A 25,173-nucleotide genomic window follows, 5' to 3' on the forward strand; every position below is an offset into this window, starting at 1 on the left:
GCACAAGAACCAAAGAGCACCGATCGGAAACAGTAAGGTTTCAATGGACCATCCTCATTTGAGGGTCTTGAGGCCAGAGGAATTTTGTAAATTTCCTATCCTCCTCTCTCAGTCCTATTCTGAGAAAAGCCTTACTATTGTCTGCTGTAGAAGCATAAGGATTCTCTTTAAATCTTAGTAATACATTCCCTAACTTCCCTGTTAGTGTAGGTCCAGAGTATAGGCAATCGTTCAAGCTAGCTAATCCTTTGGACGCTTAGTATTACAATTGAAAACTATCCCTATGGGAGTTGTTATTGAATCCATGTTTACAGCATGATGTGGTAAGTAATGTCCTTTATGATTAATAGGGAATTCTACCTCTTCTATAAATTTATTCTTCAATTGAAGTTTTGTAATATTATCATATATGATTAGATGTTTAGGTTTATCTCCCAACTTTCTTGGTAGAGAATTTAATTGAGCCTTAGCTGCTTAGTAATTTGTTGGTACCTCCGAATGGTTTAGTTTCCATGGTGATCCTACCCAATACTGTCCATCTTTAAATTCCACAGCCTGGTCATTCAAATCCAAAGTTATTTTATCTTCAGGGGTGTCACGGGGGGATGTGAAATTATGAATTAAATATGCTGGATGTTACTTGAAATTAGAGACAAGAAATTGACTTCTGAAAATCAAGCAGTAAGCTTTACTTTATGCCGGCTTACTTCGCCGATTCTCTAAAGACGAGAATTTATAAACTTTCTCATCAGTACACAGCAGTGACTAATTACTCACGAGTGCTGTTTGTAGTACTGTTAGCCTCTCGAGAAAGTGACTCCACCCCTGACAATCAATAACTAATGCCAATAATAATAAACAGGTTCTTGCCGGTGCTTAACTCTTGGCTGGCACAACGGATTTAAATTTGACACAAAAGAACTGGCCTAAGTACCAGTTAAGGATAATGTAAAGAGTTTGTGCAAACTAGGAGCGGAAACTAAAATAAGCTTAATGGGGAGAAATAAAACATGGGTCTAAGTACATTAAGCTCAAAGAAAAGAACTGTAAATTTATTGATTACAGTAAAATAAATTTACTGTATATGAATCTCAAAAATGAATTCAAAATAACAAGGAGAATACACTCACTCGCTCATTCAAAAGCTAATTAAACTTAAGCCTAGAAAAAATGAACAGAAATACTGGTCAGTGGAGGGGAGCCGAAACGAAAGTCTGGGCACCTGTGATGAACACCAACACTGCTATTCGCTCCAAGCCCGCTTCGCCAATTCACCGTCTAGGTGGAGATTCAGGAATTCGCTGTACAACGGAGTCGCTGCTCTACGCTGGGCACAAACGATCCTATCCTCGAGGTGACTCAAAGCTGACTAACTTCAAACTCGGAAGGAAGGTACGAGCTGGCCGTATTCACAGGAAGTATGCATGGCCTAAGTTCAACGGTCAACGGAAAGAAGGTGAACGATAGAGGCTCACAATAAATCACTCGGTGAAAGCACTAATGTCGTGGATAAGAATGGTCACTTGTGAAACAGTGACAAATGTTCTGAAAACCATCCCGATCGAAGTGAATACGAGGACGGTTGAACTGAGTGATGCCCAGTGGGAATTCCACTAGAGTTTGTGGTTTTCTCATCACATTACAATGTCACTATTTTATGTAAATACGCTCGCACGAATTCGTGACATTATACCCCATCAAAATCAAATTTTCAGAAAAATTTTTGATATACATACATATAAATCCTAACTCAGTCACACAAGATTCACACTGTGGTGTGTGTACTATCATGCTCCAGGAGAAAATCAGTCACCCATGGGCTTAAAAACCTTGTACTTACGTTAATGGAAGCAAGCTTGAGGAAAAAACTCTGTGACGACGGTGAAAAATCCTGTACTCGGGTCAAACTGAGCGAAATGTTCGCTACATTCACATTAACAACTAATTGTTATGTAGCGTGATGTATGTAATAAACGGTGTAATTGTGACCGTTGTAGTGTAACTGTACCTATGTGTAAAATGATATAATACAAATAAATAGTAAATAGAGGCATCGAGGCAGAAGAGAAGAGGCGGCAGCATGCGGCAGAGACAATCAGCTGATCTGCACGACAAAATTGCTACACCCGGCAGCTGCATGTGCGAAAGCAATCAGGGTGGAGCATCAAAAGTGTCAGTGCGATAAACAATCTTTATTAAATTACAGTTTTTCTCTCTGTACTTACGTTAAAAAAAAGTACACTATTATCTTCTTAATGGATACATTATTAACCAGGAAACGTGGTCCTAGGACAGAATCTCAAAGGACCCTTATAGTTTACTGGTTAAACCTAACTCTACACTTACGATTAATATTGGCAAGCTGAGAATCGTTACGCAACCTCGGGGAGGTCACATTTTAACACCCAACGTGGGTGTGAACACTCATGTGGATAATGTGCATTCTCCAGGAATCCTCAGAGAGGCTCACAGCTCGAGACACCACAAGTTAATTCAAACACAACCTCAGATTGTCCCTGCGGGGTTCTCGAACTGCCCCCTTAACCTACGGTATACATGTATGTACAGGCCCTGGACATAATGCGTCCTGTGGGGCCAACGGGCGAGACGTCACGTCTGCACCCACATTACCACTGCCCTGTCTCTCAACTGCTTCAGAGATTATGGGTGTGGATTCAAACGGCACAGGAAGGACATGTCCCTGATTCGTGGTACGTTGACACGCATTGCAGGAACGCACGAAGATATCTATTTCTTGTCCCATCCCGGGCCAGAAAAAGTCAGCACGGATATGGCCCTGGGTTTTCTTTTTGCCCATGTGACCTCCTGAGGCTGAACAATGACTCCATTCTAACACTGCTTGGCGAAACTTCGTGGGAACGACAAACTGCAGTTGAACTTCGCTCTGGGGTGTTCATGACTCACGGTACAGCCGTCCTTGTTTACGAAGGAACCTGGCTTGACCTCCCCGTGAATGCTTAATCACTCTACCTTTTTGTTTCTTCCACATGGCAGCAAGCGTTGGGTCAGAGTGTTGTTCTTGGACAACATCTTGACTACAAATCAGATCTTGCGGTGATGCAATGGTCACAGGGGTGACACAATTTGGAGCCTCAGCCATGGCTCGTGTTACTGCAGCCGAAGTCTGAGTAGCGTCATCTATGGTGCAACTATACTTGGCATCTTGTATGTTGCTTACTATTAGGTCAAACAAAGGTTCTGGCATGGCAACTGCAAGTGTCGTACCAGTGTAAAATGGAGATGCCACCTGGATACGTGGCTCAGGGAACAATCTCACCGATCCATCAATAAGCTGAGCTTGGATCTGTCGACCTGTGTATTCCTCAGGCCGAACTAGACTCTGCCTGACAGAGCAACCTGAGGAACCATTGTCTCTCAGGACCTTCACAGGAATGCCTCCCACAAACCCTGGCTGAACAAGGAAGGCACTGTTGCCTGTAGGAGGGCCTGTGGAGGAAGCAGCCAGCCACTGATGAGGCTGCTGAATGAATGATGCAGCAAACATGGTGCCCTGAGAACTAGATACCTGAGGGGTCATACTCACTCTCTGGGGAGATGGAGCCTTGACCACCTGTGGTGGAGAGTTCACTGTCACTGGGAGACTAGTGAACTGTGGGGAAGTACCTGTGCTGCTAGGGATGACACCACCATACTGCTGTTGAGGAATGAAGGCTGCGTTTACCTCCTGCCTCCGATACACTGGGGCTGGTGTGAGAAGGTTTGTCCCGACGGTCGATTGTGTGGCTGATACTGCTGCTGGTTAGGGTACTTGTTGTATCCATTCCACTCAGGTTTCTGGGTATTTTGCCCCTGGTCCTTCTTCTGTGGTTTGTTTGGACCTTGGCCATTATTCTGAGAACGGTATTGATGCTGGGGTTCAGTCTGAGATGGTTTCCCAGATTTGTCAGCTTTCCTGTTCCAGTTGTGTTGCTTACGAGTTTGATACCCGTATGCAGTGAAGAATGCATCAGCCTTCTCCACCATTTGGCTGGCATCCCTTACCTGGCAGATCTTAAGCTGAGCCATAAGCTCAGCAGGCCACGACTTTTCTAGCTGCGTGTGCAGGATAAGGTCAATTATCCCCTCTCAGGTGGGAGGAGTTTCATCTTTCTCCATCCACTCATCTAAGTAAGCAGTAAGCTGATCAAGAAACTGAACAGCAGTCTCCTTTTCTTGTACATGCACCCTCATAAACTGACTCCTGGCATCGTCAACTGTGAGACCGTATGCTTTGACGAGTGCAGCTTTCATCATCTCATATGTGAGATTGTCTCCACGAATTCTGTGGAGAATATCGAGGGCATCGCCCTCAAACAAGCTAAGAATCTGAAGCCGCTTAGCTGCCTCATCCAGCTGGTACAGCTGAGCCATGTCTTCAAAACGAGCTATGAATGGCTCGGTTCGCTCGCCTTCCTTGTATGGAGGAAGCTTGATGTGTGGGGTCGCCAGAACATGTGCAGGGAGAGCGCTCGTGGAGCTTGGGTTAGCTGCACCAGATGTGTCTGAAGCCAAGGAGTCTCGCTTGAGCTTCAACATCTCAAGTTCATGTTTCTCACGTGCCTCATATTCGGCACGTTCGTGTTCTCGTTCTCTCTCTCGTTGTTCCAGCTCATATTCGCGTTCTCTCTCACGTTGTTCTCGCTCATATTCGCGTTGTTCTCGCTCGTATTCACGTTGAATTCTATGCTCTTCACGGGCATCATTCTCACGTTGCTGCTCGTAACTAAACCGAGAGGGCACATATTCCTTTATCTGTTGGGGATCGATAAGCCCCATATTTTTGGCTTCCTGTACATATATATTAGTAGCCATAATGCTAACTCAACTAAGGCTGAGTAGACTAAAGACTGAGCACTGACTGCTGTTTTGCAGAGAAATGCCAATAATCAAAAGTAAAGAATATAGGCACAGGTTGGTGGTGACCAGTTTTATCTAGTTAAACTGGTAAAAAAAGAAAATAAAAAAATGAAACTGATGGGGAAACTATTACATAAAATTAATATAAATGAATCAGTAACCACCAGTAAGATAGTGCCTATAGACTTTAATGATAACAAATACCTAGGTGTGAGTGACTGAGTATTATCTTGCTAATAACTTTAGAGCTAAGAGTTAATATCCTGGAATGAGGTAGCCAGAAATATCTCGGGGGGGGGGATGTGAAATTATGAATTAAATATGCTGGATGTTACTTGAAATTAGAGACAAGGAATTGACTTCTGAAAATCAAGTAGTAAGTTTTACTCTATGCCGGCTTACTTCGCCGATTCTCTAAAGACGAGAATTTATAAACTTTCTCATCAGTACACAGCAGACTAATTACTCACGAGTGCTGTTTGTAGTACTGCTAGCCTCTCGAGAAAGTGGCTCCACCCTTGACAATCAATAACTAATGATAATAATAATAAACAGGTTCTTGCCGGTGCTAAAGTCTTGGCTGGCACAACGGATTTGAATTTGATACAAAAGAACTGGCCTAAGTACCAGTTAAGGATAATGTAAAGAGTTTGTGCAAACTAGGAGCGGAAACTAAATTAAGCTTAATGTGGAGAAATAAAACACGGGTCTAAGTACATTAAGCTCAAAGAAAAGAACTGTAAAGTTATTGATTACAGTGAAATAAATTTATGTTATATGAATCTCAAAAATGAATTCAAAATAACAAGGAGAATACACTCACTCGCTCATTCAAAAGCTAATTAAACTTAAGCCTAGAAAAAATGAACAGAAGTGCTGGTCAATGGAGGGGAGCTGAAACGAAAGTCTGGGCACCTGTGATGAACACCAACGCTGCTATTCGCTCCAAGCCCACTTCGCCAATTCACCTTCTAGGTGGAGATTCAGGAATTCGCTGTACAATAGAGGCACTGCTCTACGCTGGGCACAAATGGTCCTACCCTCTAGGCGACTCAAAGCTGACTAACTTCAAACTCGGAAGGGAGGTACGAGCTGGCCGTATTCACAGGAAGTAGGCATGGCCTAAGTTCAATGGTCAACGGAAAGAAGGTGAACGATAGAGGCTCACAATAAATCACTCAGTGAAAGCACTTATATCGTGGATAAGAATGGTCACTTGTGAAACAGTGACAAATGTTCTGAAAACCATCCCGATCGAAGTGAATACGAGGACGGTTGAACTAAGTGATGCCCAGTGGGAATTCCACTAGAGTTCATGGTTTCTTCTAAGAAAAAACACAAAAAAACAAAAGAGAGCCAAATTCAAGATCTATTCATTTTGAGATGCCTGGACACACTGCATTTGAAAAACTGGAGATCATGGGAAGCAGGAAATACAGACAGAGGGAGACAGTTCCAGAGCTGACCTGTTGCATAAATTAATGATTGGGAGTAACGGTTAACTCTTGCATTAGAGAGCTGGACAGAAAAAGGATGCGAGTTTATTGCTTGACGGGTGCTATGCACCCATCATAGAGGTGGAGGGATGCAAGCAGACAGTTCAGAGGAGCAATGACTATGGAAGTAGCGATAGAAAAGAGATAAAGAGGCAACACTGTGTCTAAGACACAGAGCTTGAAGGGAGCCAGTAAGAGGAGCAGAGTCAATGAGACGAAATGCCTTTGCCTCCACCTTATTAAGAAGAGCTGTATGTGGGGAGCCTGCCCACACAGAGTTGTACTCCACACAGAGGCGAATAAATCCCGTGTATAAAGTCAACAACTGTGCAGGGGTAAAGAAGGTAGGGAGTCGGCTTAGCACACCTAATCTCTTAGAAGGAGATTTTACCAGAGACGTAATATGATCTTTCCAAGATAAATCCCGAGTGAATGAAACCCCAAGCATGTTCAAAGATGATGCTGGATTGAGCTGGATATTATTAAATTTTAGTAGGTACTCCTGTGGAAGATTCTGTCGGGTTGATATGTGTAAAAAATGAGTCTTAGATTTTTTTTACCCAGTCAGAGATATGAGCTAGGTCAGACATTAGGAGTGCCATAGCCTTATCCCTTGTTTGTTGAAGTACCTGCTGGGATGGACGTTGCGGGAACCGAATGGAAAGGTGAAGGGTGGAATAACCAGTATTTAAGTGGATAGGGTTAGATGTACAGCTTAAAAGATCATTAATGAATAAAAGGAAGAGAGTTGGTGATAGGACAGAGCCCTGAGGAACACCACTGTTGATAGATCTAGGAGAAGAATGATAGCCGTCTACAACAGCGGCTACAGAACGACCAGAAAGGAAGCTGTAGATGAAGGCACAGATAGAAGGATGGAACCCGTAAGAGGGCAGTCTGGAAATTAAAGATTTATGCCAGACTCCATCAAAAGCCTTTGAGATGTCAAGTGCAATGGCAAAGCTGTTGCTAAAGTCCCAAAAGGAGGATGACCAGGAGTCTGAAAGGTAGGTGAGAAGATCGCCAGTCGAGCGTCCCTGACGGAACCCATGGTGACGATCAGAAACAAGGTTGCGATAGGAAAGATGCTTTAAAACTTTTCTGTTAAAGATAGACTCAAAAACTTTTGAGACGCAGGATGTTAAAGTAATTGAACGATAGTTAGAGGGTTGGGAATGGTCACCCTTCTTTGAGACTGGCTGATTGAGAGCAAACTTCCAGCAAGAAGGAAAGGTACAAGTTGAGAGACACAGGCGAAAGAGTTTACCTAGGCAAGGTTTAAGCATAGAAGCATAGTTCTTGAGGCCAACAGGAGGGACTCCATCAGGCCCAAATGCCTCGTTAGTATTCAGGCCAGTGATGGCAGAAAATACATCAGCTGAAGAAATTTTAATATCAGCCATGAGGAAGTCAGAGGGAGGACGTGATGGAGGAACAGCACCGGAATCGTCTAAGGTGGAATTGGAGGAGAAAGTCTGAGCAAAAAGATCTGCTTTATCAGTAGAAGAAATAGCTACAGAGCCATCAGAGCAGAAAGGAGGAGGGAAGGATGATGAGGTAAAGTTGTTAGAAAGGTTTTTGGCAAGGTGCCAGAAGGAGCGGGAAGAATTCAAGTTGGAGAGTTGAGAGCATTTAGTGCAGATGAAATGATTTTTAGCAGTGCAAAGAACAGACTTAGCACGATTCCAGGGAAATTCATAAAAAAGATGTGATTCAAGGGTGGGTTGGTGCTGGTACCTTTTATAGGCCCTCTCCTTATTGCGGACAACATTAGAATGAGCGCAATTCAACCAAGGCATTCTTGCATTAGTCAAAGGATATGAGAAAGGAATGTATGCTTCCATGCCCGAGAGAATAACCTCCGTAATGCGCAAGGCACACTCAGACAGCTCCCTGCCATGGAAGCAATAATCATTCCAGGGAAAATCAAAGAAGTCCTGCCTGAGGGCTTCCCAATCTGCAGCTCCAAAGTGCCACAGTCGCTGTTTCTTTGGAGGGTCCACAGGCTGTACCAGAGCAATAGGACAGGTTAGGGTAATAAGGTTGTGATTGGAGGTGCCCAAAGGAGAGAAAAAATTAACAGTGTAAGCAGAAGGATTAGTTGTAAGGAAGAGGTCAAGTATGTTGGAGCTCTCTCCAAGGCGGTCATGGATACGGGTAAGGTGCTGTACAAGCTGCTCTAGGTCATTAAGGATAGAAAAGATATAGGCTTGTTCACTAGGTTGATCAGTGAAAGGAGAGGAGAGCCAAAGGTGGTGGTGAACATTGAAATCTCCTAGAATGGAGATCTCAGAGAAAGGAGAAATGGATAGAATGTGTTCCATTTTAGAAGTAAGATAGTCGAAGAATTTTTTATAGTCAGTAGAATTAGGTGATAAGTAGACAACGCAGATATATTTAGTCAGAGAATGACAGGAAAGCCGAAGCCAGAGTAGAGAATTTAGAAGAATCAAGTTCAGGAACATGAGAGCGAGATAAGTCATTGCGTACATGTAAACATCAGCTACCTTTGGCTTTGAAATGAGTATAGAGAAAGTAGGATACAGAGAAGGGTTTGCTGTCAGTTGCCTCAGACAGATAACAGGGTGGATAGACAAGGATTGGAAAGTATTAAGAATATATGGAGTAGATGGGACGTTGTTGAATGCTGTGAAGAGTATGTATGATGGTGCTAAGTCTGCAGTGCGTGTGCATGGTGATCTGAGTGAATTTTTCTCTCTGAAGGTTGGGTTGAAACAGGGATGTATCATGTCTCCATGGTTGTTCAATCTGTACTTGGATGGGGTAATAAAAGAGGTACAAGTAGGGTAGTGGATGTTGGAGGGGCCCTGGTGAGAGAGGGTAGTGTTTGGAAACTCCCTGTACTGTTGTTTGCAGATGATACCGTGTTGTTGAGTGAAGATAAAGGGGAGCTGCAAGGCTTGGTGGATGAGTCTGGGAGAGTGTGTAAGAAACGGAATCTAAAGGTGAATGTAGGGAAGAGTAAAGTGATGGTCTTTGAGAGAGGTGAAGTCAGTGAATGTACAGTGAGGTTGGATGGTGAGTAATTGGAAAATGTGAGTACGTTTAAGTACTTGGGTAGTGTGATGAGTAAGGATGGAGGTTTGGAGGGTGAAGTGCTTGAAAGGGTACAGCAGGGAAGAAAGGTTGCTGGTTCCTTGAAAGCATTGATAAGAAACAGGGAAGTTGAATGGAAGTGAAAAAGTTACTACATGACAGTATTGTGATACCAACTTGGACGTTGTTAGAAGGACACAAGTCAAGAGTGAGAGCAGTGGAAATGAGTTATTTAAGAGAAGCCTGTGGAGTCACATGGAGAGACAGGGTGGCAAATGAGGATATAAAGGAGCGTTGTGGTGTGGATGTGGATGTGATAGGAAGCGTTAGTAGAAATGCACTGACGTGGTTTGGCCATGTGGAGAGGATGGAGGGTGAAAGACTGACGAGGAGAGTGTATGTGAGTGAGGTGGAGGGGGGGAGAGGGAAGGGGAGGCCGAGGATGAGATTGAGGGATGGGATGGAAAGGTATGTGAGAGAGAGGGGTATGAGTTGGGAGCAGGGCAGTGAAGTGGTGGGGGACAAGCCAATCTGCACATTTTCCACATCCATTCTACTACTATCCTCTCCCCCATGCTTCAGCATTTCTCCACACACTCCATCAATTCCTGGGGCTTTCCTCAATTTAACTTTCTTCATTGCTTCCTGAACTTCTATCCTACTGATTTCTTCCTGTCTTCTCACCTTCCTTCTTCTCACAGCCATTCCCTAGCCACTTATACTTGCATTACTTCCATCCTCTATGTTCAACAATTCCTTAAAGTGTTCTCTCCATCTGCTCACATTTTCTCCCTTCTCCACTAGTAATCTACCATTTTTATCTTTCACTCCCCTGCTAACTTCACTTCCACCGTCTTACTCTTTTCACCTCTTTCCAGAACATTTTCTTACAGTCCCTCCACTTTACACTCAAGTTCCTTCCAAATTCTTCATCCTCTCTCTTCTTAATCTCTCTTATTAATCTTTTCACCTCTCTCTTTCTTTCTACATATGTTGAATAAATAAAATGTTGAAAAATCGACAATGGAGAATATGTTAAATTATATTCCGCTTGCGAAAGCCAGTAAGGACGTAACATACATCTCAATATATATAAATTGCAGATAATATACACATTACTATTGAAAGACTTGACAAAATTAGCAGTATTATTTAAAAAATTGAAAACATATGAAGAACAGGGAACAAAATGAACTACAGAGAATATGTGCATGACTATGAAAATGCATAAATTGAGTGAACAGCACGCAATATGTTCGCATATATTCCATTTGCGAATAAAATGACGACTGAGTCGAATGAGCAGATCATTTCAAGAGCCCTGGACACGAAGCCCGTAAGAACTGTAAATGTGAGTTGAAGATAAAGGAGGGACTATCAGGAATTGAAAGAGGATGTAAAAGACACATCAAAGGTACGAGATGACTCCGATTACTCCGACGGGAGGTTTAAGACGCTGGTCAGGTCTATAATAAAACTCAGAGCATCAAGAGTTTGGAAGAAATTGAGTGCTGTGTCGTCTGGGCTCACTTATGATGTTGGAGGTGGGAAGGACGTAACTTCTGTGTGGATGCTGTAATGTGGTATTCTTATCTTAGTATTTGTCATTTTTTTGTATTTGGATAGTCTGTTCTGCATGTTAACTGAAAAGAACTTGCGATTTGAGTGTCTGCTTAACGTGTCCCTTCCATATAAAACAGCAAAATGAGAGTCTGATTCAAGATCGAGGCACCACGAGTGAGGTGACCTTGAATTTGGTTCTCTTTTGTTCAGTTTTTCCTGGCATGAACAACTTGCGAGTCTCCAGCGTCTGGTTCTTTCTTCATTGCATGAAAGTAAAAAAAAATCTTGATGCTTGAACACATTGCGCGTACAAGATTGGAAGTTATACGCAGTGAGAATGACACACTGAGAAAGACATCTCCAGTGTGTACCAGTTATAAATATGGCAGGCAAACTTATGTTTAATCCTTTCATTAGAGAGTTAGAATAGCTGCGAGAATGTGTTGCTCGACGGGTGTTGCTTGTCCACTATAACTGAGTAGGAATGTAAGGAGAGAGTTCAGATGATTACGGTAGTGACGAAGAATAGCAAAAGAAAAGAGTGATGTAACACTGACATCCTCTGTGCCCTCACCTGTAACTAAGCAATTCCGGGAATGAAAACAAAAATAATAATTAACAGGGAAACTTAAAGCCTGACCTTATTAGCTTCGTGAACATGAGTCTGTAAGCAAAAAGTGGTTCGATCAGTACTATCCTTTCATACCTCAAATTCAGTAATTATGGGCAGTAAAGGATGAAACACTGGTACAATTATCAATTTCATTCATCCTTTACTGCCCTAGAGGGACATTCAATATACTTATGATCGATTTCCTGTTGTAAATTAAATACGAGTGTTGCTTCCCTCACTTCCAAACTTGTTCTCAGGAGTGGCCAGGTAGTACTAATTATCGTGGGAAGGGGGGTTATTATAGGAGACATTATCATGGAAACAGTCTAACAGAGAACGAAAAACGTTCTAGGGCTATTATAGTATTTTTTTTTTCTATTCCACACTTTATCACGCGTGTTCACAGCCTATGCTGTGGACAGGAGCTGGACAGAATTGATGTGCTTGTTACAGGATGAACAAATCAGGGTAAGTTTTGCACTCCACTTTCCTCCTTAGTAATAAAAAAATAATAACTATGCTCTCACAGCTAATATTTGTCTGAGCAGAAACAAAAAAAGACATGGTAGATTCTAATCTCTTCTAGTCCTTCCTGTTCCCATGGCATAATGCAAAGGTTAATTAGTAGGAGAACCTACGGGCCTTGAGACAACAATTAAAGAACATCCATCCATCCACAGTTCACTCTTTTATTGCCCTATCAGGAGCATAAGGGTCTGGGGCTAGGCTACTTGGTTCCGACATTTGAGGTGAGAATGACCAGTCGCATCTTCATGAATAGCCTTATGTGAGCTATGAACCTCAAGCAACCCCCGGACGTAAACCCCTCTAGGCCATGCAAGGAGACATACTTGCACAATCCCATGTGCAAAAAATATAATCGGTAAGTAAATGAAAGGATCATACTGGACTGGGAAGGTTATATAGAACACGAAGCACAGAAAACTGTGAAAGGTGGGCGAACCTGGTGAGAAAATCTTTCATCTCGTCTTTACGCTGCTGGAGAGGTATGCCATCACGTGGTGACACCCATTTGACAGGGAGGCTTAGCTTCCTAGTTATACAAGCGTACCTCCGCTCCCTCCTAGCCCCTCCCAAAAGGAGGGTGGTGGGCTGTGAAAAAAGGAAATCTTCAGCCTGCAGTCCATTGGGTTCACATTAAGATGAACCTGGGTCCACTCAGTAACAAACCAGTCACCTATTTCACATGTAATTATTGACATTTCTATTTTATTTACACTATATTGTACACTGTCACTTCTGGTAACTAAGGGTTCCTTTTCCTTGGAGCCAGGATGAACCTGGGACACTGAAGCACTCGTAGTTTATCACTATTTCCTCCACTGGCTCATCACACGATTCACCAGAAAGATTGTAGGCACTGTCCATCATTATCATGGATAAATTAGCCAGTTCATGCTCCACAGCAGACTCAGATCAATTAGCCGGTTCACGCTCCACAGCAGACTCGCTTACTCCTTTACCCCTTCCCAGACAAGGTTTAGTAGGGGTAGAGGTCACAGGGCCCTCTAAAAGCAGCGGAAATGGAGGGGCGCGAGTGCTTCGTGCTTTCATCTCAAGAGACAACACTGAACTGAATGACGAGGCGGATATGGGGCCGCCAAGGGTTGACAATGTCAGCGAGGTGACAGCTGCTATTTTATATGCTGTGAAATGATTAGCAGGAAATCTAGACAATACATAATAAATTAGGTCGTTCCAGGTGAATGTAAATATCACTTAGGCTTCTCCCTTCCTTTCTTATATAATTATGAGAACAGGTCATACAGCATTTTTCAAGGGGAAATAAACAGGGAAAATTAGTGAACAAATGCACGTGGGGTGTTGCCAAGTGATAATTAGCCAATTCCAGGTGTATGGAACTATCAATTACCTTTTTTCTTTTTTATATATATTATTTTGTAAAAGAATAAGGCATAGGGCTCATTCCAATGGATGAAATTAGTGGAAAAATCCGGGCAAGATTTGCCTCGCGCGGCACAGCTGGGCCAGGCAGGAGGAGAGGGTGATGGAGGGGAGGTAGGAAGGGGGGTCAAGAATGCGGAGAAATGGCTAAATTGTTAACAATGGATGGGAGTACAGATGACAATAGCAGCACTGACTATTGTTAGACACTGGCAGTACTGACAGATGATACAAGCAACCACTTCAAAACCTGGGCGAATTCAAAATAACACAGAATCACAAAAGTGACGCCCCGCGGTATGATCCATTGAACCAGAGCGTCACAAAAGTGACACCTTGCGGTTAAGGGGTTAAGTGTAAATATCCCTTCTATCAGTAAAAAAATAAGCTTATGGTCGCATAACATCCCGATATGGTAAAGACAAGAGGGTGATAGAGTGAAATAGGATACTAAAGCAAGCACATAGACGTTGTTTACGATCTGGGAAGATTGCATAAGCAAGAGTAGAAGTTGCTAGAACGTGCAGGTAGGTAAGGCAGAAAGTGAGGACGAGATATTGGCAAGCCTTTACTCAGAGTATTGGTAAAGTGTCAGTGACATATGGTGCCTTGTTAAGAAAGTGAGAGGACAGAAAGAGAGAACTAAAGCAGGAGAAACTAATGACCTGGCAGGAAAATGGTCCCACACAGCCAGTTTCTCCTCCCTCCCTGCTGTTGTAAGGGATGAGGTGTATAAACTTAACCTCTAGGATACGCAATTCATTGACCGAACTTCCCTGAAAACCTGTACAGTATATAGAGCCGATTTTTCAACTCTTACAGAGGCAAAAAGTTTTATGCCCAAAGTTTAGAGTTTGAATTTACACATCTTATGCTGCAAACCAGAGCATTTTAAACCAACTGGTTCATGAGCTATGCCCCAGCAAATTTGAAAAAAAGTTAACCTTCCAGGCAGGGTGACTGCAGTTTTCTGTGTACTCCCACCCCATTCCTTCCTCATTCTTCCACTCCCATGACCTTCCTCACCCAATCCCATCACCCCTCCTCTTCCTCCCCTTCCCTCTCCCCCCCTACCCCAGAACCCCCACCCTTCAGAATTTTCCAGCTCATTTTTTTTTTTTTTTTTTCAAACAATAGCATGCACAATAATTATGTCGGTGTTCCTTACTCACTCCCAGCACCCTTCCCCCCAACACTTCTCCCCTTCCCACCTTCCCTACCCCCATCCCCTTTCCTCATAGCAATGCAACTGTCAAAATAATAAACATACATGAAAAAACATTTATTCTCTGTTTCATGCATCGGTATATGTAATTACACAAACAGTAATCTGGTACTGAATGAAAACACGTGGCATGAATAATAGCAATGACATAATACTCTTGGCGGGGAGGGGGGAGAGGTAAGTGGACGGCATACTACAGGGGGTGGGGGGTGGGGGTGGAATGGGGATAGGCCTGGAGGGGTGGTACAGGGTATAGAAGTGGAAGACAGCCACCACGAGACAGAGGACAGGCAGAGAGGGAGTACAGGAGTGAGGAGGGTGGGTAGAATGGATATAACCCTCTCCAGAGAGACAGGGAGGGGGGGGGGAAAGGGAGAGGAGAAACACGGTGATGTGATGGAGGATGATGGGGGAGGGGGAGGGAGGGAGCAGGAAGCAGTCAGAGGCGAGGGAGGGGGAGAGGGAACAAAGGTATTGGGGTAGAGGAAGGTGGCGATAAGGCAGTGGGGAAATCACCCCCCCCACCCTGGGTAGGGGCCCAGATCTTCCCTCCTCCCTACTCCGGATTTAGTTTTCATTGATTTGCATCGATATATGTCACAATCGAGTTGAAGCTTAGCTTCTGCAGTTTTTCACAAACTCTCCTCTATCGATCATAATTGGCATCTAGCATAATCCTGAACAAGGATCGATCGATCCTGTTAGTACTTTAGGGGTTAGCCACAGAGAATTGGTTTGATAAAAGCACAACAAAACAGAAGAAATCACTCTCATAATATTATTACAAAAGAAGAATTAATTAGTGCCGTTAAGATTGGAAAGTACACAGTCCCTGGAGCTGATGGGGTAACATACGAAATTTTAAACTGTTTGTCTACACCTGAAAATTGTCCACTGTTGAACTTGTTCTTGAGTTTTACGGAAGGGGTATTGCCTGGTAAATAGAAGGAGGCTATTATCATCCCAGTTCCCAATGGCAACTGTGGGTGTAAACCTATATCTCTAACATCCTGTATGTGTAAAATGATGGAGAGGATAGTACTCAATAGGTAGTTATATCTCCTAGACAATAATCTTTCTAGTAATCTGTATTGGTTCAGGAAATGCAAAAGTACATCTGCTGTATAATGAAATGAATCTTATATGCAAATGAAAAATTTAGAATTTTTGTAGATTTAGAAGGTGTGTTCGACAAAGATAACATTGACATAATAGTATATGAGCTGGCATATCTTGGAGTATCTAGTCGAATGTTGCACTGGACAGTCGACTATGTTAGGGACAGGAAAGCTAATGTGAGGTACCAGGAATACTTGTCGAAACAAGTATCACTGGAACTGGGGACACTACAGGGAGAGGTACTGAGTCCTACTCTCTTCAATGTCCCCATGAACAGGCGTCAGACAAGTATCCTCAGTGTGTATGACTCATCATTTTTGCAGATTAACACCTCATACAAAGTAAGTCGGTCCCTTGCATGCAGACAGCATTGGAGCAGCTGGGAACATCGTGCAAATCTCTTGCGCTGGTGATTAATGAAAGTAAGACGAAATATCAGTGTAGACAAAGTAGAGATGTTAGGCTCACATCAAATAGGAACGAATTAGAAAGAGTACATGAGTACAAATACCTTGGTGTTTATGTAGAGTCTCAAGTAAAGAAAAAAATAAAAAGTTGAGATAAAGCATATTACTACTATGTGCAAGTTTTGGCTTCAGCTGCTAAATCTCTGGCTTGGGCAGGAAGAGGAGCTGGCATCCCTGTGCTAAGAATGATATACATCAGTACAGGGAGGTCACAAATGGACTATGCTGCACCAGTGCTGTCTGTAGTAGGTAGAGGGAGGCTGGGGAAATTAGAACTGATTCAGAATGAGGCTATGCACATTATATTTGGGTGTCAGAAAAATGCCATGGTAGAGATAGTGAGGATGGAATTGAATCTGTAAGTGTCCACTATAGAATAAATGAAATTAATGTCAGGAATGAGACGGCCTTACTTAGAGCAGGAGGTGGTGAAGAACTAAGACATTGCTTTGTAAACACTGGGAGAAAGAAAAATACAGAGTATTTTAAGCAAATTAAAGAAAGTGTAGAAGTGTATCAAGTGCAAGAGCACTGTGCAGTACTACAGGGTGAGAAACATAATCATCCACTTTGGGAGGACAAATCAGTGGAGGTAAACATCAAACCTTTAGTAATAAGAAAAAGAACACTATATGCCGGGTGAACTGAAATTCATAAAACAGTGACATTACCAACGAGCTACCAAGGGGGAACAGTGTGCATGTTTTCTGTGACGGGTCTGTGAGTGAGGGTGGGAGGGCGGGATGTGGAGTACTTACGAGAGATTATACCGACGGGAATAAAGTTGAGCATGAGTTCAGCTTACTACTAAGTGACCACAGCTCGTCGATCCAAGCTGAGTTACGGTCCATGAATTTGGGATTGTCTAAGGTTACTTCTGTTGGAATGGATGTTTATATATTTGTTGACAGCTGAAGTGCTATAGAGACCTTAAACAACCAACCTCAGCTTGTAAGAATAAAATAAAGTTAATAAAGTCAGGCAGAAATACTGTCATGTACACTTGGTTACAGTCCCATGTAGGTATAAGACTAAATGAAACAGTATTCATTTTAGCCAAAAATGTATCAGAGAGGGAAAATATACACATACCATGCTATCTGACGAATCGTCAGTTAAGAACTATAATTCGTGAAGAGCTAGAAACAATTGCATTGGAGAGAAAAACAGTGTTGTATGAAAATAGCCACTACATACATGTCAGTCAGGACACAGACACTGCGTATAGGAGTCACACAGACGTGTTAGTTCTCTCCGAAAAGGAGAGTATTTTCACCCCTGTTTGTTTGTTTGTTAATTTGTTTGTCTGTTAGCAGGATTACATAAAAATACATGAGAGATTTGAACTAAATATGGCGGGTAGATAGCCCATGTCCCAGGGAACAGTTTATTAACTTTTGGGACCGATCCCTTGGTGGTTTAGTGGTTAGAACGCCCCAATCGGAGTTACAACCTAGATTACGCGAATATTTGATCCCCAAGAGATTACTGGATATTTCCTATCTGATAAGGAGAATATACTTTCACCCCTGTTTCTTTACTTGTTTGTATGATTACTCAAAAACTAAAAGAGAGATCTGGACAAAAATACGATGGGTAGATATGCCATGTTCTAGGGACCAATCGATTAACTTTTGGAACCGATGCGGATCGTATCACAGATTCTGGATCTGGAAACGCGTTTTGCGAAACCCCAATATATGATAAGAAACTCGTTATGAAGAGTGATTTGAAAATTACGTTGCCCTTGCTGGAGAGATGCTTTCCACACTGAGTGCCCCTCTAGTTAATACAATCACCATTAGGCTGAGATTAGAGTACAAGTACTTTCGGGAATATGGCTACCCTGTGGCTGATGCGGACAGAAAATGTACGGTGTGTGGTGGTCATTACACCCACACATTACAACACTGTGTCCTACACTGTCCTCTCCTCACTCTATAGAGGAATGGGGTTATTACAGATGTAAGAGAACATGTAATCTGGATGATCAGCAATATGAAGACAGAAGGAATCTTACAAAAATATAAAAGATTTGCTCCAAGGATATATTATCTGTAAAATCGTGATCCTGCTATGTGTATGTACATACCTAACGTATAAAAGCATTTCATTATATAACTCCTTAGAAGTTAAGATAATGTTCTAGCCAGTGATAGGGCATTATAATTATTGATGTGTTGTGAGGCAATAGTGGAGTGGGGGTGCGGTGGGAGGTAGGACGACTGGGAACTCTAGAGGGAGCTGGGGGGGGGGGGAATGGATGGATAATAGGTCACTGCTAAATCCTCCTCACCCTCCCTTGGGGCTCCATATGCTAGCCGCCCACACTTCACCTATTTCTGTACCTTGATGCATGGACCATTTCACTAGCTTGATTTTAATCTAAAATCCATATGATAAACATGGTACTTAATAAGATGTCATTTATTACTTCATCGTTATAAGTTAATTCGTGAATTCGTGAGTGTCTGCAGAGTTTTGGAGCGAATGTGAATGTGGTAATGATGGGAGATCTGAATGCTAGAGTGGGAAATGTAGCAGTTGAAGGTGTAGTTGGTATGCATGGTGTCCCTGGAAGAAATGAAAATGGGGAACGAATGATAGTGTGTTGAGCGAGAGATGGTGATTCGAAATACGCTGTTTGAGAAGAAAGATATTTATAAGTATACATGGGTGAGACAGGAGGGTGGAAGGGTTGTCGATAGAGCTTTGATGGACTATGTGGTTGTGTCTAGGAATGTAATAGGAAGATTGTTGGATGTGGGAGTTCTGAGAGGGGAGGGTGGAGGTATGTCTGACCACTACCTGGTGGAGGGAAAGTTAAGAGTAGGTAAGAGATGGGTGAGAGCTAGGAGGGTTAGGTGTGGCAGGGAGGTTTTGAAAGTGAGTGAGTTGGATAAAAGAGAGAAAAAGATAGAGTATCAGGAGAAATTGAAAGATGAGTGGAACGCACTGAAAGATCAGGAAAATGGCAGTGTGGAGGAGGAATGGCAGTTGTTTAAGAGTGCTGTGGTGGGGCATGCAGAAGAGGTGTGTGGTGTGAGACATGTGGGTGGTGGTGTAAGAAAAGGAAGTGAATGGTGGTGCGAGGAAGTAAGTATGGCTGTGGCTGAGAAGAGACGTGCATATGAAGTGTGGCTGCAGAGGAAGGATGAGATGTCATATGAAAGGTATAAGGAAAAGAGGAATAGGGCGAGAAGGGCTGTGCGTGATGCTAAAGTGGCAGCAGATGAGAGGTGGGGTAGGTGGCTTACAGAGAATTTTCAACAGAATAAGAAAATGTTTTGGAAGAAGGTGAAAAGGGTGTGAAAGGGAGAGTCTGGGAAGGAAGAACGAGTAAAAGCAGAGGATGGAAGGATGTTAATTGAGATGGATGCAGTAAGGAAGAGATGGGCAGAGTATTTCGAAAGATTGTTAAATGTAGAGGAGGAAAGGGTGGCTGAGATTGTGGCAGATGGAAGGGTGCAAGGAATAAATGTGTTGGGAGAGTTGAATGATTCTTTGATCACGAAGGAGGAAGTGGAGAAGGCAGTAAAGGAGATGAAAACAGGGAAAGCTGCAGGTATGGATGGGAGTGCTGTGGAATGCCTGAAAGGTGGTGGAGTGACCATTGTTGACTGGTTAGTAAGATTGTTGAATGTATGTTTTGTGAAAGGTATGGTGCCAATTGACTGGGCAAGTGCTTGTGTGGTCCCGTTGTATAAAGGCAAGGGTGATAAGTATGAATGTACTAGCTTTAGGGGTATAACTCTGTTGAGTGTTGTAGGTAAGGTTTATGGTAGAGTGTTAATTATGAGAGTTAGAGAGGGTACAGAGGGAGTGATTGGTGAAGAGCAGTGTGGCTTTAGGAGAGGGAGGGGATGCGTGGATCAGGTGTTTGCTGTGAGACAAGTGTGTGAAAAGTATTTAGTGAAAGGCAAGGATGTGTTTTGGGCATTCATGGATTTAGAGAAAGCGTATGATAGAATTGATAGGGAGGCTTTGTGGACTGTTTTAAGATTGTATGGACTTGATGGTAGGTTACTAAAAGGGGTGAAAAGTTTTTATGTAAATAGTAGAGCGTGTGTAAGAGTGGGAAATGCTGTGAGTGACTGGTTTCCTGTGAGAGTGGGGCTACGACAGGGATGTGTGATGTCGCCTTGGTTGTTTAATATTTACATGAATGGTGTTGTAAGGGAGGTGAATGCAAGAGTTTTAGGTGGAGGTCTGAGCCCAGTGAATGTTGATGGTGGAGAGTGGAATCTGAAGCAGCTGCTGTTTGCAGATGATACTGCACTGGTGGCTGATTCAGAGGAGAGATTGAGACAGTTGGTAGAGGAGTTTGGAAGGGTGTGTGAAAGGAGGAAATTGAAAGTAAATGAGAATAAGAGTAAAGTGATGAAGTGTACAAGGTTGGTAGATGGTAGGGGGATGAATATAGTTTTGAATGGCGAGTTGCTTGAGGAGGTAGAGTATTTTAAATATCTAGGGTCACATGTTGCTGTGGATGGAAGAATAGATGCAGAAGTGAAGTTTAGAATAAATGAAGTAGGAAAGGTGCTGGGAGGAATTTAAAAAGTGTTTAGATGTCGTTCGCTTAGAATGGATGTAAAGAGAAGGTTGTATGAGGGTGTTGTGGTACCGACTGCATTATATGGGGCTGAAACATGGAATATGGGTGTAGCAGAGAGGAAAAGTTTGAATGTAATGGAGATGAGGTGTCTGAGGAGTATGTATGGAGTGATCCGTATGGATCGAGTGCGAAATGATGAAGTGAGAAGGAGAACTGGAGATGTTCGGGAGATGGCTGGTAGAGTTGAGCAGAGGGTGTTGCGATGGTTTGGGCATATGGAGAGAATGGATAATGAGCGATTGGTGAAAAAGATAACTAGGTCTGATGTGAGAAGTGTAAGGCTGAGAGGAAGACCACGAATAGGATGGATGGACAGTGTGAAGAGAGCACTGGATGCGAGAGGGATGTCTGTTGAGCAAGGAAGAGTGGCTGTGCGTGACAGAAATAAATGGAGAGAAATTGTGAATGAATAAGTGATGACGCAGCCCTGAGGGGATATTCTCCTGCATTTGGTCTGATCAGCTAGTCAGGTCAGGTGCGGGTAAGGGGATGGGTCTGTTATGATGTGGCAGGGGTAAACCAGCTCTGCTGTTGGGCCTTGCTGCGGATGTCACTGATTGCATTGCGCAGTTGACCCTTGTGCGGTGTGGTGCGGTGAGGATCTGTCCGTTCTTCCCTTGGGCCTAAGTTGCGAATGAATGTGTTTGAATGGATGAGTAATTGGGGAGTGTGTCGTCCTGTCTCGGCTACCTCCCTTTCGTTGGGGGAAGCAGCCTAGGTATATAGATAGATAGATAGTGAAAAACCCTCCTGAGGGACCTACACAGTACAGAGGGAGAAAACAGAATAAAATGTAACCTCATCCTCTTGACAAATGTTTTCGTCAATGAACTGTTTCAGATTCAAATTCAAATCCCCCCCCCCCTTTACCCTCCTCTTCAATTCCCTCCCTCTCCTGTATCCCCCCTTAACCAGCTTCTCCCCCCTCTCTTAGTCTGTCACCCCTCCCCCTCTTTTCCTTCCCTCTACTACCCTCCTACACTCTTCCCCCCATCCAATTCTTACTCTTACGACTGGATTATCCCAGTTCAGAAAACGAATGTGTAGGAAAATCCATAATATTTGACGGTAATTATTTATCTACTGTGAGGATAAGAAATGGATACATTTGCACTTTGCTGCCAGACACAACAGCACCGTGGTAGAATATCCACACGATTTGAATATCCATCACGTATTGCAAAGTGATGTAAGACCTGTTGGGTCTGCTTTTCTTTTCCGAATCTTGGGTTTATACCCTTGTTTGAAGTGGCATATAAGGCTTCGTAACACCAACTTTTTAGCGATTTGTTTTATTACACTTTTACATTGTCTTTCATGTTATTTATTGATTTTAAATATTAACATACAGTAGTTTGCATCAGTAGCATACAGAAAGATACGGAAGTTTAAAGTGCTCAATGAATCGTTGTAGAAGACGTGATGCGAAATCTCCAAAGCCACTTAGAGTAGGAGCCTTTATGCGGCTGATACCCTCCCCTCCCCTCACCATTCAACTATAATTAGCCTCCTCCCCCTCCCCATCACCGGTTCCAGTTGTTAGGCACCAAAATACCAGGTGTAAAAGGGCAATCAGCACAGTTCTACCAAAATGCCTGTGGATATTGGAGTCTATGTCTTGGATATATATGTCAATATATCCGTAAATTTTCACAGTTTGGGGGGTACTATATTTGCCAGTAAACAGTTTTCTCTTCCACTAGTCCAGAAATGTTTGATGGCCGCTTTCCATACCATGTACACTATTCGCGGCTGATTGGACTTTGGACTCAGTTATATTCCTCATTATACAGCCATAAAATTTGGGACCTTCTAAGGGAAAACTGAAACCTAGCAAACAGTGGTGACGCACATGCAACCTATAAGCATAAATTCAATCCATTTTCTCCTCCTCATCATCCACACTGTGCAATTCTCACGCTATGTCTACAAACGTCCTGTTAACTCAACGAACCTGTACATAATGTCATGCCGTAATTATTTGTTTATTTGAATCTTCATTTTACTTTTTTACTTTTTCTTTCACGTCCTTCAAATCCGTAGCTTATTAAGTATTATAGAATGTAACTTTTCCTTTCCAGTCATTCCTATGAAATTTCCATGTCATTTTTTCCATGCTGCATGGTGGTCTTCTCACATTTTTCCTAGAGGGTTTGGAGGCGGGGGGAGCCTTCTTACTTTACCATCCTTATCCTTCAGCATGTAGAATTAGATCTTATAGTCATAGTTTAGTCTGTAACAAGCAGCTTCGAAAGGACCACAAGATATGTTGTTGTTTGCATTCCTTTGTATTCCTTTGTATTCCTCCTCATCCTCTTTTTTTTTTTTCTTCCTCTTCTTCCACAATGAAGGTCAGTTGGCAGTTTAACAGCACCATTGTATTAATCGCTTCACAACGATCTATCCGTCTATATAGCTAGGCTGCTTACCCTCAAAAAGGGGGGTGGCCGAGACAGAACGGCACACTTCCAATTCACTCATCCACACACACACATTTACTCGTATCGTAAGCCCAAACGGAGAAGGGATAGATCCTCACCGCACCACACCAAACAAGGATCAACTGCGCAGTGCAGTCAGCGACATCCGCAGCAGGGCCCGACAGCAGAGCTGGTTTACCCCTGTTACATAATAATGCACCCATCCCCTTACCAGCACCTGACCTGAATCAGCTGAGCAGACCAAATGTGGGAAAATATACCCTCGGGGCCATGTTACCATTTTTTCATGCACATTTTCTCTCCTGTCATCCCTATCATGTGCAGCCACACTTCCTTGCTCCACAGACATCCCTCTGACATCTAACGCTCTCTTCACACCGTCCATCCATCCTATTCGTGGTCTTCCTCTCAGCCTTACACCTCTCACATCCAGTCCAGTTATCTTTTTCACCAATCGCGCTTCATCCATTCTCTCCATATGCCCAAACCATCAGAACACTCTCTGTTCAGCTCAGTTAGCCATCTCGCCCATAACTCTAGTTCTCCTTCGCACTTCATCATTTCTCACTCGATCCGTATGCGTCACCCCACACATTCTCCTCAGGCACCTCATCTCCATTACATTCAGACTCTACCTCTCTGCTACACCCATATTCCATGTTTCAACCCCATATAATGCTGTTGGTACCATTACACCCTCATACAGCTTTCTTTTTATATCCATTCCAAGAGAACGACATCTAAAAACTTTTATCATTCCTCCCAGCACCTTTTCTACTTCATTCATTCTAAACTTCACATCTTCATATATTCTTCCATCCACAGCAACCTGTGACCCTAGATACTTAAAATACTCTACCTCCTCAAGCCACTCACCTTTTAAAATTACATTCATCCTCCTACTATCAACCAACCTCGTACTCTTCATCACTTTACCCTTTTTCTCATTTACTTTCAATTTCCTCCTTTGACACATCTTTCCTGACTCCTCTACCAACTGTCTCAATCTCTCCTCCGAGTCAGCCACCAGTGCAATATCATCCGCAAACAGTAGCTGATTCAGATTCCGCTGTCTACCATCAGCGTTTACCAGACTCAAACCTCCACCTAACACTCTCACATTCACCTCCCTTACAACACCATCTATATAAATATGGAACTACCAAGGCGACATTACGCATCCCTGCCGCAGCCCCACTCTCACGGGTAACCAATCACTCACAGTATTTCACACTTTTACAGACGCTCTAATATTTACATAAAACTTTCCACTCCTATTAATAACCTACCAACTAGTCAATACAAACCTAAAACAGTCCACAAAGCCTCCTTATTAATTCTGTCATATGCTTTCTCTAAATCATGAACACCAAAAGCACATTCTTACCTTTCTGCCAAATACTTTTCACACACCTGTCTCACAGCAAACATTTGATCCACGCATCTCCTCCCTCTCCTAAAGCCACACTGCTCATCGCCAGTCACTCCCTCTGTACCCTCTCTAACTCTCTTAATCAGCTCTCTACCATACACCTTACATACAACATTAATAGACCTATACCCCTAAAGCTAGTACATTCATACTTATCACCCTTGCCTTTATACAACGGAATCACACACGCACTTACCAGTCAATCGGCACCATACCGTTCATAAAACACACATTCAGCAATCTTACTAACCACTCAACAATAGTCACTCCATCACCTTTTAATCATTCCACAGCACACCCATCCAAACCTGCAGCTTTCCCTGCTTTCATCTTCTTTACTG

This window comes from Coenobita brevimanus, chromosome 5 (assembly GCF_032717465.1).
Source record: "Coenobita brevimanus isolate Jiangsu-jjx chromosome 5, ASM3271746v2, whole genome shotgun sequence".
Taxonomy (NCBI): Eukaryota; Metazoa; Arthropoda; class Malacostraca; order Decapoda; family Coenobitidae; genus Coenobita; species Coenobita brevimanus.